The sequence below is a fragment of the Periplaneta americana genome, chromosome 5 (genome assembly GCF_040183065.1).
Source record: "Periplaneta americana isolate PAMFEO1 chromosome 5, P.americana_PAMFEO1_priV1, whole genome shotgun sequence".
Lineage (NCBI taxonomy): Eukaryota > Metazoa > Arthropoda > Insecta > Blattodea > Blattidae > Periplaneta > Periplaneta americana.
This window is the reverse complement of record NC_091121.1, coordinates 64152299-64167587: the sequence shown is the minus strand read 5'-3', so window position 1 is coordinate 64167587 and position 15289 is coordinate 64152299. Positions and strand designations below refer to the sequence as shown.

General features: G+C 32.7%; 1 protein-coding gene across 1 annotated transcript in view; it reads left to right on the top strand.

The window, feature by feature from the left end:
- Nucleotides 1-6546: 6546 nt before the first annotated feature.
- Nucleotides 6547-15289, top strand: part of LOC138699778 (uncharacterized) — a 64730-nt gene continuing 55987 nt past the window's right edge. The window contains exon 1 of the mRNA XM_069825906.1: nucleotides 6547-6643. The gene's annotated coding sequence lies outside the window, so the exon portion shown is untranslated. The remainder of the gene's footprint in view (nucleotides 6644-15289) is intronic.

Genomic DNA, 15289 nt, shown 5'->3' with positions numbered 1-15289 from the left:
GATAGACTTAATTTCAATTCCAAAGTTGAACACTCCCTCTTCACCTCTGACGTTCATTATTACTTCATCTTTTAAGTTTATAACTATTTTTTATCGTAACACTCCAAGCAGAAATTCAATGGGTTCGATTCCCGATGGGATTACAGATTATTTTTCCATTGATCTAATCCTTTCTGCCGCATTATAGTCCTCGGTTTGCTCAGACTCTTAACTTAAATGAGTACCAAGTGGTATTTCTGGAGGTAAAGTCGGCGGGCACGTGGAACTAATACCCCTACTGCCATTAATGCCTGTTGGCTGTACAACCTCCCGCTACTTCATGGGTCTTTATGGCGTGTAATGGGGGTAATCTTATAAAAATATTTTACACTAGCCGTACCCGTGCGCTCCGTTGCACCCGTTAGAAATAAGTATAAAGTAATTACATAATTAAAATAGGACGTTTGATCCAGGGAACATTCGTGTTTGATAGAAAGATAAATCGTTTAATATGTTACTTAATTTAAATTGCATCCAAATAATTAAAATGCGAGACACTCATTTGGTACAATGACAATTTCTTTAACCTGTTTCTTAATTTTTATTACATGCAACCATAGTTTAATGAAGATTGACATCATTTAGATTTAATGTGTATATTTTATTTTACTTGTTATAGGTTTCCATTGAATTATGGCAATAACTTAATTTTAACCCTTGTTTTCTACGTATTCAGTAAATGGCGCTTGGCCCACTATGGTTGTGAACCCTTCAAATAACTTAAATATTACATATTATATTATATTATATTATATTATATTATATTATATTATATTATATTATATTATATATTACATTATATTACATATTATATTATATTACATATTATATTACATATTATATTATATTATATTATATTATATTACATATTATATTATATTATATTATATTATATTATATTATATTATATTATATTATATTATATTATGTTATATTATATTATATTATATTATATTATATTATATTATATTATATTATATTATATTATATCAGAAGTTACTGTAATAACATTATAGCATTATGTCCATCTAGAGAAACTACACTTTCCAATGGTGAAATAATAATTAATTATACAAATCGGTTAATTTAGCTTCCGATATTACTTCATACAAACACAGAACATTCTCTGTAGGCTATCTTTCATAGCTTTCGATTGTTGCTGTCCAAGGCCCCTTATAGACGAAGTCATTTGTTTTTTAATTCATTACACGGCCTTAGATGGCAGTTATTTTAATTTTAAAACTCATTTATCTCATTAAATATCAGTCCTATCAAAATTTTTCAAGGAATAAAACTTATCGCAAATTAGTTTTAAAGAAACGTTTGTTATGTAACATTTTTCACAAAAATCAATAATAAGCGAGATATTTCGATTTATTTAATTCAGGCCCCCTTATAACCTCCCTTTTAAATAAAGTATTTTGAATGTCATATAGCCTAAAATCTAAGTTACAACGAACTTAATTTATATTCCAATGTTCATCGAAATCCGTTCAGCCATTATCGCGTGAAAAGGTAACAAACATACAGACAGACAGACAAACAAACAAAAATGTCAAAAAAGCGATTTTCGGTTTCAGGGTGGTTAATTATACATGTTAGGACCAATTATTTTTGGAAAATCGAAAATTACCAGAAAAATTTCGGCTACAGATTTATTATTAGTATAGATTATATGAATAAAAACACTGCACTATTGTATGACTTTAAATATATTTTTATATGTGAAAATTTGATTTTACTATTTTTACAGTCATGTTCTTTCCATCATTTTAAGTATTATTTTCAGTAGGACGTGTAGTATTTAAGGTATGTAAATTAAATTGTTTAAAATAAACAGGAAATTATGCTTATGTTTCCACAGCCCTCTTTGAAATTAAAGTTTACATAAACTAAGCATATATCATTATAATTTGATATAATTGTGCCGACATACTTTGATCCGAACAAATGTAACATTTTAAAATTCCTTTGCAGAATGAAAAGTTACATTTGTTTAGATCAAATTTCTGCACAATCAAAGGACAAAACTAAAATTCTTTCAACCATTTATTAACATAATACACTGCTCTCTTAAATTGACTTAACATACTTCCCAAAACACTCTATGGAATGTTTCATATAAAACAATTTCTATCTCGAAAAGGAAGCACAAACGAGCAAAACTGTATCAAGTCTTTTTCTGTTTGAAATACCTCAAAGAATAACCCCCTGAAATTAATGGCATTACTTACGGTTCACCTTGTATATTTGTAATAGCAATTCCATTTCTAGTTCTCGTTTTAATTTTAACTTTTAAGGCGATAATCGCTTATTACATAGGACCACAAAAATTGCCATTATATTTTGTGAATATGGGAAAAGGTGTTCACAATTTCTGATCGGTCAATGAACGTATGTATAATTATGTAGGTCTACATGCTCTAGTAGAGGTCGAAATACAAGTTCACGTAAATATTTCAAGGTCAAAATTCGTAGCTATGTAATACGTTCTTCTAATTCATACCATATTATGACGAAAACAATAGAACAGCGAAATGTCCCAAATGCTAATCTCAGAGAAAATCGTATCTTTGAGAGTGATGTCAATTCTTCGTGCTGATCTGTTAGCAATTCAATTGTCCAGCAGTGAATTTTATTCATCCCATTCTTATTCGTGCTGTGCTCGAGAAAGCGACCGAAGAATTTGTAGAGTACAAAGAAACATTCACATCTTAAAATGTCATTACAGAGAAATCTGTGACAATCCAAATACAATGAACCGTAACGCAGGGGAGGTAAAAGGAATATTTTTACAACTGCAATTATAATTCTGGAACATGTCTGTAGTTTGACTGTATCTTCCACACCACGGTGTTCAATGATAGATCCGGTGTTCTTTATTACAGGCATATACTCTATGTTGTCTATGGGAGTTGAAGTCATAGACAGCATTCAGTCCTACATTTTTCAGACAAGAAGCAGCACATGAATGATCGAAAAAAACACTCGAGGCATTTCATACATTTGAATAGGCTGTATGACGTCATGAACAATGGCTGTTTTAATTTCCGCCTTGCAACTGGACATGACTGCTTGATGTATCTCCATCGCTTCGATATTTATCCAAATCCAACCTGCACCCTTTGCGACCTTCAAGAATCGATGAATAGGGATCATCTCCAACGCTGCCCAGCTCTAAAATCACTGACAGAATGTGCCAGATACTGGGAAGTGAGAAGCCTCATGCCTCTGTTTAGTTCTTAATTCTTTATGGATTTTGTTTAGTTACTTTTTCAGATTTAATTTTAAGTTGTATAATTTTTTTTTGGTTTTAATCTTGAGATTGTGATTAGGTCAAAGATAAGTTATCTATGTACCTGTGATTAGAATGAATGAATGAATGAATAAATAAATAAATGAATGAACGAATAAATAACTAGCCTAAATAAATAAATTAATCAATTAAATAAATCCATGTATTGTGGGTCCCTATCACCACGGCATGGCGCGTCCTCAGGTTGCGGATAGAGGAGACTGCCTCCAGATATGGAGGGTAGCTACGAATATATTGAATAAGCAGTCGTGGACAGCCGATAAGGGATGGTCCTCCAGCTTAGCGGTTGGGCGAAGGACTAACAACCTATCACCGTAAAAAAACAGCACGTTACGAAACCAAAAAATAAGCCTCGGAATGGGAAAAAGACCTTTGGGGAGGCCGAGACGTAGATGGGAGGATAATATTAAAATGGATTTGAGGGAGGTGGGATATGATGCTAGGGACTGGATTAATCTTGCTCAGGATAGGGACAGATGGCGGGCTTACGTGAGGGCGGCAATGAACCTCCGGGTTCCTTAAAAGCCATTTGTAAATAAATAAATAAATAAATAAATAAATAAATAAATAAATAAATAAATAAATTCATTCAATCAATCATTCATTCATTCATTCCAAGTGTAGAAAATATCGAATGAAATCGTACTCGGTCGGAAGAAGTCTATTACGCAATTAGTCTTTATTGCTTAAAACGCCATGTTAACCAAAAATAATAAACATAGTCGTTGTTACCATCGTTATAGTCGTCGTCATAATCATCATATATGGTGTATGCTATAAGCCTGTTTCGACTTAGGACAGTTGGGACGACCATCTCTTTCTTGAACTGGCCTGATCTCCTCTCCCTTCAGGGATATAGTCCAAGATTAGTCTTGGTATTTTTTTCTTGTTTACAAGGGTTTTATTTTAGTAGCTATTTTACGACGGTTTATCAACATCTAAGGTTATTTAGCGTCTGAACGAGATGAAGGTGATAATGCCGGTGAAGTGAATCCGGGGTCCAGCACCGAAAGTTACCCAGCTTATATTGGGTTGAGGGAAAACCCCGGAAAAACCTCAACCAGGTAACTTGTCCCAACCGGGAATCGAACCCGGGCCACCTGGTTTCGCGGCCAGACGTGCTAACCGTTACTCCAAGGTGTGAACTGTTTACAAGGTGATCATTCCACTCTTTCATATAGTTTCGTAATTTATTTTAGAGGGCAGTTACTTTAAGTTCCTCTCAATTATTTTTATTTCATACTTGGTCCAGCAGTGCACATCCTTTAACACTTCGTGAGAACTTCACTTCCGCTGATTGTAATTGTTTCTATTCTATAATTCTCATTATACAGCTCTCACAACCATATAAAGTAGGACTGATCTAACCGTGACTTTATAAAATTTTAATAGTTATTTCTCCATATAAAGTGACAAGGTGTGACAGAATCCCTATGATTGTATATATAGGTACGTCTTCGTTTTGTTTTGTATTTTTTGTTAGTTGTTTTACGATGCTTTATCAACATCTATGGTTATCTAGCGTATGAATGATATGAAGGTGACAATGCCAACGAAATGAGTCCAGGGTACAGCGTCGAAAGTTATCCAGCATTTGCTCTTAATGGGTTGAGGGAAAACCCTGGAAAAAAACCTGAACCAGGTAACTTGTCCCAGCTAGGATTTGAATAAGGACCTGCTCGTTTCGCGGTCAGGCAAACTAACCGTTACTCCACAGCGGTGGACTTGTATTTTATTATTAGTATCGTTAGAGATGTTGTTTAGTAACTGTCCGAAGATAGGTCTGAACCTCACAAGTGATACCAACAAGGCACAACTTATGAGGCAAGTAGGCCAGGGAAATAAAGAGGTAGGGTGGCCAGTTCCTTTTCCTCTCCATTGCATACATCGCCGATTAGCTACATATTACACTAATCAGACTTCAGATGCATACAAACAATAATATTGTTCTTCCTCTGACATATAATATGGTTTTTTATTGTTTAATTTTTTTATTGTATTTGGTTTTGTTTTAAGGATATGATTGAGATTTTCTTTAGTCTCTTTTTACTTGCAAGTACTCGTAGATTACGCAACAATTGACAGATGACAGCACGCGTAGCTCTATTTCCATAATAAAAACGTGAAGTTTTATCGGGGTCACCAGTTATTTGGATAATAATGAAATCTTTATTACTTTCACAAGAAGATAAATTCAGAATTATTTATTAATATAAAACATACACAACAAAGTAACCAAGACGAAAACATAATCACGGCCAACTTAATGTCAATAGCTACACTAGCTTTGGAGTATGCGTGGCAAAAGAAGATCTTTTACATAACGACAATTCGACTGCGCATAATGTATGGGTATCCAGCTTGGACATCGTTAAAGAAAAATTAATGTGTAAATTTCAAGATGTTCAAAGAACAGTTCTATCGTTAAAGAAAACTTAATATGTAAATTTCAAGATGTTCAAAGAACGGTTCTATCGTTAAAGACAACTTAATGTGTAAATTTCAAGATGTTCAAAGAACGGTTCTATCGTTAAAGAAAATTTAATGTGTAAACTTCAAGATGTTCAAAGAACGGTTCTCCGTACATTTAGCGGAGCTGATTATAATTATCTTACCTCAAATGAATTTCTTCATGCAGTTTTTAACATTGATTCTATTGAAGATTCTTTCTCGAAATCATAGAAGTAGTTCACTCTATCAATTTTAAGCAATTCAAATTACTTAATAAGTGAAAATAAAATATGTTTATACCCAGTCATTACTCCGACCACATCTAACAAAGTATCGGTATCATCAGTGACAAATATCCAGAAACAGGAAGAGGAAGAAAACAACGTAAACAACTTCAAAGACGCAGCTCCCAATAGGAGTCAAAAACTACTCAGTTTGATCTTCAAAACCAAATCACTGCTAAAATTGGGAAAGGAGCTCCAAATTCTTACAATTAGCCTACACTTTATTGCTCCTTTATCGCTGATAAAACTTTCATGTGTCTACACAGAGCAATAATTGGTTTCTACATTAATCTGCTTACTAACATTAAAATTTCGGCAACGTCTTTGTACTGGAATTGAACCCCGAGACACTTTTTTTTTTTCTTCTCACACAGCGAAAGTGCGAGATACACCCCCTACTACCCCCACCTCGATCAGCCGGTGGACCTACTTTCCGAGCCGGAGAAGATGCGTCGCTCGTGAAGGCTCGCAGTTCATTGTCGACCCAACCGCTCCGCAAGCATCACACACACCGCACATCAGCTGGACTCTGCGAACACACTTCTACCTACCGGTGAGTTTTTTTTACACATGACGCGTGAATCACTATTCAAGGATTTGGTGCACTTTTATGGTAAGTCACTTACTGTATTTCTACAGGAAGCAGATTAAATATTCAAATTTCTACTTATATTTGTTACTTTTTGATCTACAACTCTAAAAAAAAATAGGGAGTACTTTAGGGCTAAAGTACAATGTGAATTCAATGTGTATTTAATTTTTAAATAACTGTGTTAATAGATTATAGTGACAGGAAGAAAATCATCAATGCAATTGAGCCAATTTTCTATGAATTCAAAATTTGCAGAAAACTTGTTATACTAAGTTATTGTTATTTCTCAATTTCGACAGACATCACGTTGTATTGAACGCTTCAATTACTATTTATTCAAGTTTCCATTCACAGCACAGTGTGTTACGAAATCAATGACAAATGAGTGACTACAAGTTTCTAGGTTATCAAATTTATTTTAAGACTAAACATATAATTTAAGAGTCATTTTCAATTACATATCTCAATTCAGAATTGTAACACGAAAGCTATAACCCCAAAATTTTTCTCAAATTACCTAATGTAGCCGTTTAAAACGTAGCTTAAAAAAGTATAAACATATTCGAAGTATTATTGAAAAAAAAACAGCGTACGAAATATTATCCCTGCTTTAATTATATCATACATTTCTCTTTATATTACATATACAGTGTTTGAATTCTAAATTAATGTTTATAAAATGACTTAATTAAGGGAAAACAAATACTTAATTTTAGTGAATACAGTCGAAACCGTTTATAGGGACATCGCTTTTAACGAAATATTGGCTATAACGTCGAAATTTAACGGTCCCGTTTAATTCTATATCCTATAAACACTGTATTTTAAAAAATTGCTTAGTACGACATCGCTTATTACAACTTATCGCATAAAACGACGTATTTTTATCACATTTTCGGAGAAATTTATCGGGTATAATGTCCAATGTTAATTTTTGTTTGTTACGTATTTGGGGATTACTGACAATGTAATGCTTATTTTCAAATTCTTGTTTTCAGTTAGATTGTAGACAGTCTTTGCTGTGATTGTAGAAAACCAGAGAATTAAATTCCAATAATGTGTTATTTTTTCCAAAGTACAGAGGTGGAATAATAGTGTATTCGTTATTGATGCTTTGTGGTTATGTGTGTTGGATTTTTCTAATGTGTGCGGTACAAGACATCACATTTGTAAATTTTAAAAAAGAAAACAGGAGAACGTGTAGGCCTTCGTATAAATTAAGTATAGGTACTGTATTTTCATTTTTGTACTGTTAATTACGTAATTTTTGTAATACAGTAAACTGGAACGAGGATGTGTCATTCATGACTATTATACTACACAGCACTTTCACTAAGTTTAAAACATGCTCAACATTTTATCTCATTCATTAGTCAAGACCGTGTGTATACTACATTATTGAACAGTTTACATTGTTGCTACTTCTTTTCTCACTTATAGGTTTTATATTTTGCTGGCATATTATTGCTGTACGTACTGTATAAACATTAGAAGAAAAATTCCTCTTCAGTCCCTCTCCACAAATACTGTATTATAAATACCGGTACTATACGTACTGTACTTCTGTTATTTTTTTTTAATTTTAACTCTATTCTGTTCATTAGCCATGTAATTTACAGATATGAAATTGTTTAGCAAAAAACAAAAAAACAAAACCGGTTTGTGAGACTATCGGCTATAAAGATCGTAAACTGGCGGTCCCTTCGGAGTCGTTATAACCGGTTTCGACTGTAGTTGCATGTAATTTAGATCCTCCTTTTAGGAATAGAATAGGCCTATACTTGGTGTTGCACTACAACTACAAATGCGTATTATAAATTGATTTTTTTTCGATTAATACTTAAAATGTAGCTTCATAACGTATTTAAAAATTTCCTGCCACTTACGTCAAAACGATTCACGTACATTCTAAAAAAATTGCCGGTTCTGGTTATCTCACAAACTTATATTTGTTATAGGCCTACGTTGATTACTTTGCTTGTGAATTTTATTGAATTTAAAAAATATCTAAAAGATTAGAAAAATGCCTTTAAAATATTTGTGCTGTCCGCTACTCGTAAAAAACAGTAATATTTCAAGCTTAACAGTGTATCAAAATTTATTTAAGCTTCCTTATAAAATGAACTTAATCTATCGTTTTAAATAAAATCGAAAATAATAATGTTCATGCAATATAACTATTCGGACAATTAAGTTACCACTACTTTTAAGTATTTAGAGCATGAACAATAACTTTTATAGCGTTTCAAATATTAAATCACGCGTAAATAACATATAATTCCGTGCAAGTCACTGTAAAAAATGAAATATTATGTAGTCAACAGCGAAAGTGGAAGTCACAACATGCGACTCGGTATGACTACAGAACTCTTCCTCTAATTTATTTCATTGCAGTCATTATCTTCGGAATTCATTTGTGATTCAATTATGACTTTGGACTTTGGCGTTCGAACTTCACATAAATTTAATGAGAGAAAGTAAAAAAAAAAAAAAATAGCAAGAACAAGTTTAGTTAGAAATGAAAACGTACTCGTACAATACGCAATTTAAGACCTGAATTGATGAACATCCCAAGTCCACTGAAGTAAAGTTTTCAGGAGAGCATAAAAACTATGTACAGCGTGATTAAGTGAACTTTGGGGATCGATAGATCTCGCAATGAGGATCATTTTTCGAAAGTTCTCCGATGCCTCGTTTAGGAGCTAAGAGACATCGAAACAAAGACAGGTTTTAGAGACATTTATTTGAATATACAATTTCTTGAACCCTATTAGGGTTATAGTTATAGCCTGAGTTTATATTATTATGAGAATTCTTTTGACGCGGGTAACCCAGTCTTGCTACTTAAAATTAACACTTATATCTACTACAATAATTTGAATTATTTACACGTTCTTAAATATATTACATATAAAATTACATTGACGTGGGTAACCCAGTCTTGCTACTTAAAATTAACACTTATATCTACTACAATAATTTGAATTATTTACACGTTCTTAAATATATTACATATAAAATTACATTGACGTGGGTAACCCAGTCTTGCTACTTAAAATTAACACTTATATGTACTACAATAATTTGAATTATTTACACGTTCTTAAATATATTACATATAAAATTACATTGACGTGAGTAACCCAGTCTTGCTACTTAAAATTAACACTTATATCTACTACAATAATTTGAATTATTTACAAGTTCTTAAATATATTACATATAAAATTAAAAAACTCTTTATAACAGCACGTTTTTGTGAACACATTGAATAGTGGTTTGTCATATATTACATTACAAAAATGTAAATGTCCGACCAAAATAAATCTTTTGTTTTCGAACACTGGACAGTGATACAAAAGGTGATCCACAGATTGCTGTTTGGTGACAAGTTGCAGTTGTTCAAAGTGTCTACCTTGAACCTCATTACATTCATTACACCGTCGTAGCAGTGGTTATCGGCCTGTGTCGAATTTGATCAAAAACAGCTAATACTCGCATAGTCGGTTCCTCTCCAGTGTAAATTCTTGTAGTGTATTACTTCAAATGTCCAAAAAGAAAAAAAAAAGATTAAGGGTGTGAATTCGGGTGATCACGCTGGCCACGCAACAGGTCCTGCTGTCCCTATCCATTGCTCCCCGTAGATGTTGTTCAGATGTGCTCGTACAACCAGGATGAAGTGCGTTGGGACGTTATGTTCAATCACATGTTCCCTCACACCGTGAAGAGTACATCCTCCATGAGCAGCGGAAGGGTGTTTCGAAGAGCGCTCCATTCAAACGGGGCAGAAAAATGACAGGATATCTGTAACCTGTCCGCAAGGGTGCTTGAAGAAATAAATGAATAAATATTTCATAATGAACTATAAATGTCACTAAAACCTGTCTTTTTTTTTTCGACGTCGCGTAGCTCCTACTTGAGACCTGCAAAACTGCGCACACAACCGGTTTACATTCGACCGGTCGGAGCTCAACCGGCTACGATGAACATCGGGCCGAATAACTCGGTTGTCGAGCGATTACGCCTGATGTATTGCGGAGTAGACAGAACATCAGGCGCATTTACATGAAAATAACGTTTTTCGAGTACACAACCGGAGTAACAACGAAATTTACGTTGTCTTATTGAAAAAAAAAAAAGTGTTTGCAAGTATTCTTACAGTTCATTCGACACTATAACACATATATTTTCTTTATTATTCTGAACTTGCAGTAACTTTATAAGTATCCTTTATATTTTAAACTTTTAGAGTTTAACTAATGAAAGTTGCTTATAGATATGTTAAATAATGTTATAGTTTTTCACAGAACAAGACGTGCACGAGCCATGTATATTTTTCTTACCAATAAACGCTACATAGCTGGCGTTGTTCTATACCAGTGTTAAACAGTATACGTCATAACTTCATCATTTGATTACGTTGTAACTCTTTCTCGTCACATATTGACTGAATCTTGTTCGATTTGTATAACCCAATGATCGATATTACATAAGTTAATGTAAGATCGCGGATTATTTAGAACACAAATCTCACACAGAAAGAAATGGTAAGGAGGAAGAAAATACGATCTCCAAATAACACCAGGTACATTTCATCATACAATAACTCTAACACTTTCTCAGTAGGCTATACAAACAGAGTAATAACATTGAAGGATATTTATTTTGTTTAATTACAAAAATATGTTTACTTCAAATAGGAATACAAATAATTTAACACTTTAATACATTTATTTTTGTATTTCGAACTTGCAGTAATTTGACTAGTAACAAATAAATGAACAATGGATACAGTGACATCGAAGGAAATAGACGTAATATATAATATGAAATATCATAATGCAAACATATTCAAAAATATAATTACAATTCATTATAAAACAAAATAGGAAAGAAGTACATAAGTCCATTATGACTTTTGTACTTTAAACTAAAAAAAATGTATAGGCCTACCTCTAAAACAATAGTTGCATGCTTTTTAATTATTCTAATCAGTTGCAATATTATTTATTAAGAAATCAATTAAAAAGATAAACAGTAATGTTATTTTCAACAATACGATTACTTTGGCTCTCAATGGTTGTTGTTCTGTACAAAATAAGTATAATTTACACATTTCTAAACTACGAATAACAAAAGAATAGCAAGGTTTAGAAACAAATCATTCTGTATAGAAAAGATCTACTTCAGAAAAAACAAGTGTCATTAAAAGAACTATTTCATTACACACGTGCTAATATCAACTATTTGATGTTCACAATTATTATTAGGGCCTATTATCATAGACTACATGATCAGAGTTGACTTCTTGTGTTTATGTATTAATAAATCTCTGTTACTAGTCTAAAGTTACGCTCGGTGGAAACACTTATTCATGGAATGGCCAATATTCGTTTCACAAGTGTTGCTAGAGAGGCTAGAGTTGTTTGGTGATCTTTCCATCAATTTAGTATGTAGAAAATGAAATGAGCATAATGTATAATGTGAGATATAATAAGTAAATAAATCCAAAATAGAATTACAATTAATCACAAAACATAAAATTAAATAATTATTAACTCTAAATGCATTCCTCCAAAACAGTAGCTATTCATACACAGAGTAGAAATGAAATAACCCTGCAGATTGTACGGGGCGATAAGGTTCACTTAAATGAATGGAAAACCTATATTACGTTTAATTCTCTAGTCATAGTAAACATACTAAAAGCATTGGTTGTAGTAGGTTTCAGAATATATAAAGTTATTTTTGTTTTAGTTTTACTATTGATCGAGTTTACTGTTTTTTAAGTGTGTCATTATTGTAATATTATAATTCAGTTTTCTAGTGTAAGCAAAAATTACAACCTTGGTAATTTGTGGATACCGAAAGTTTTTTTTTCTGCAATTTAAACTTTACAACGTCTGTAGTTTCACGCTGCATGCTGTTTGTTCCTCTTGATGATCCGCAACTATGATATCTGAATGGTTCACTGTGATCTCCATTTTATACGCCAAAGCCGTCCACCCACAGAGAGATCGTATCAACTCGAATACACGTTAAACCGAATACTCAGGCAGTACGCAAGCAGATGTACTTCGCATACTGCCTATAAAGCCAGGCGTTCAGTAGCGCTATGCAAGTTGGTTCGGTTTTCAACCTGTTTTGGAGGACTCTAGCTCCTACACGAGGCATCGAAGAACATGGTTGTTCTACAAAAAATGACCCTCATTGCAAAATCTATCGATCCCCAGAGTTTGTTGCAGCAGTCCTGTATAGGCTTGCCATATAAGAATATCGAAATAAATATTTTTTCATGATCGTGATTTTTGTTGTATTTACAGCTGTTGTTAGGCGTTGAAAGTTAGAATTCCCACACATAAAACTTGTTGCTAGGGATATCATTATTCATAACATAAAACTATACAGAAATAGATCCATTACCTACATTGTAGTTATTATTACTTAGTTACCATTAAAGTATAGTTTTGCGAAGGCTTTGGAATAATATTGCTCTAAATTTTCAATACAAAATATATTGGATTTACAATTTTAAAAATATGATTGTACAACAATTGTTTGTGAAGTGCATTACAAAATCTCAGACATTGAAAAACTTGCTTTACTCGTTTTTCGAACTTTTCCTAGATTTTGTAAAAGGTATTTCCTAACCTTGTATCGTAATAATACTATTGTATGGCTAAAAAAAACACAGATTTAGAGTCGGACTGGGATATTCTTTTCTACGAGATGGTAATCTATGCAAAACAAAACATATGTCGGGTAAAAAGTCAAATTAGGTAAATATTGGGCTTACGATGTTTCCAATTCAGGTCTTCAATAAATTGTGTTAAAAACATCAATGACAACAATGACAGTGAACACCACGCTTCAGGGTCGAATGTTTATTGCTATGAATAATAATTTCATCAACTGCATATAGCAAGAAAACGTTTACTATTTTCGTTAAAAACAATCACACATGACATGTCTCAAGCCACTCTTCAGGTTTATTACCAATTCTATAGCGTGTCTGGTCATTTCATGGTCTTCTGTAACGGCAAAACTGCAGTCAACAGAGCGTATCTGACACAGAAAGAATTCTAACAGCTTAGTATCGTAAATATTGCAGCCAACACCGTTACTGAAGGAAACGGAGAACTCTATTGTCCTACAGCATAGTAGATCCTATACATCATTAAACAAAGAATGAGATGTTAGCAAAGAAATCCGAGATAATGATTTTAGCCGCTGACGTTCTAGAATTATCATGCTTCGTACGAATTTCAATTTTATATGGAACCAAAAATAATTTGAAATTTAAGCTCCGGTTCCCCTGTGACATTCAAACAAATCATCTCATCTCATCGCGCGTGCAACGTAGACCAACCTCTTATGGCGTATGATGGGCAACGACTCTGTCGATAAATTGGTCTATACTACTGGCTTCATATGGGTGAATGATGAATAGTCAAGTATCTTCCATTAGATGAAAAAAGAACAATTTGTAGGCCTATATTCAAGCTATATGCCACAAAGATTGGCACAAAATTTAGTCAATATATCAGAACAGGAAATAATTTTGAAAATATAAGGCAATACATTATTTTTTGGATTGTTCATATTTTATTGTAAAAGAATATAACACTTTCCGGATCTGCTTTTTAGAAAAAACTAGATGTAACTGGAGTGGAACTTCGGTTAGCGGATGCCTCGTGTTCTTGGTAGGCCTTGGAAAATCAACTATTTAACTGTCAACTTTAAGTTGTACAGTTGCATAAAGCTTGGAAAATTAACTCTGTAACCTGCCAAATTTAAGTTGTACAGTTGTACAGAAATTATTGGTAAAATAAAAATCCAACTTGTAAATTTTAAGTTGCCCAGTTCTATAGACCTCGGAAAATTAAATAGGCTATCTAAATTCCAAATTTTATATTGCACTGTTGTGTAGGCCTACGAAAAATTTAGCATATAACTCGTAAATTTTAAGTTGCACAGGTGTATACATGTAAGAAAATTGAATTAATTTATTCGTATTTTAACTTCATAATATGGCACCGGGACATATCTGACCGAGCTAATTCGTTTAATTGTCGATAATATGTAATCCAGTAATGAAAATGTAAATATTGCTGTTATTGTGATATTTTACCGTATTAAATACGGTAGTTGACAAAGACAGAAAAACTACCTTATATCAGTACGCCACATGAAAAGTGATATCGAAAGTGTTGCAATAAATATTGGACGAATTCCAGTGACAGTCTCCTAGCTTTCACTGACAGTTCATGTGACTATTTAGGTTACATATGCATTGTCGTCATATACAATATTGCTCAATTTATTATTAGATTACTTCTCTGTTTTTGAAAACCTGTTCTCTTTCGCAACAAACTATTTACGAGTCTACTAGAATTATTGTCATTTTCAAATATTTACGCAAAATGTGATTACAAATTTTATTCTCCATGTAAAACTTAATCTTTGAGTTTATCGGAGAAAAGTTTAACTCCAACAATCTAAGGCTCCATTATGTATCCTCATTCATTAAAGAACATAAATTACGAAATTTCGTAAAATAATTGTAATGAATTGAACACTATTCAATAAGTAATCATCATCATCCTC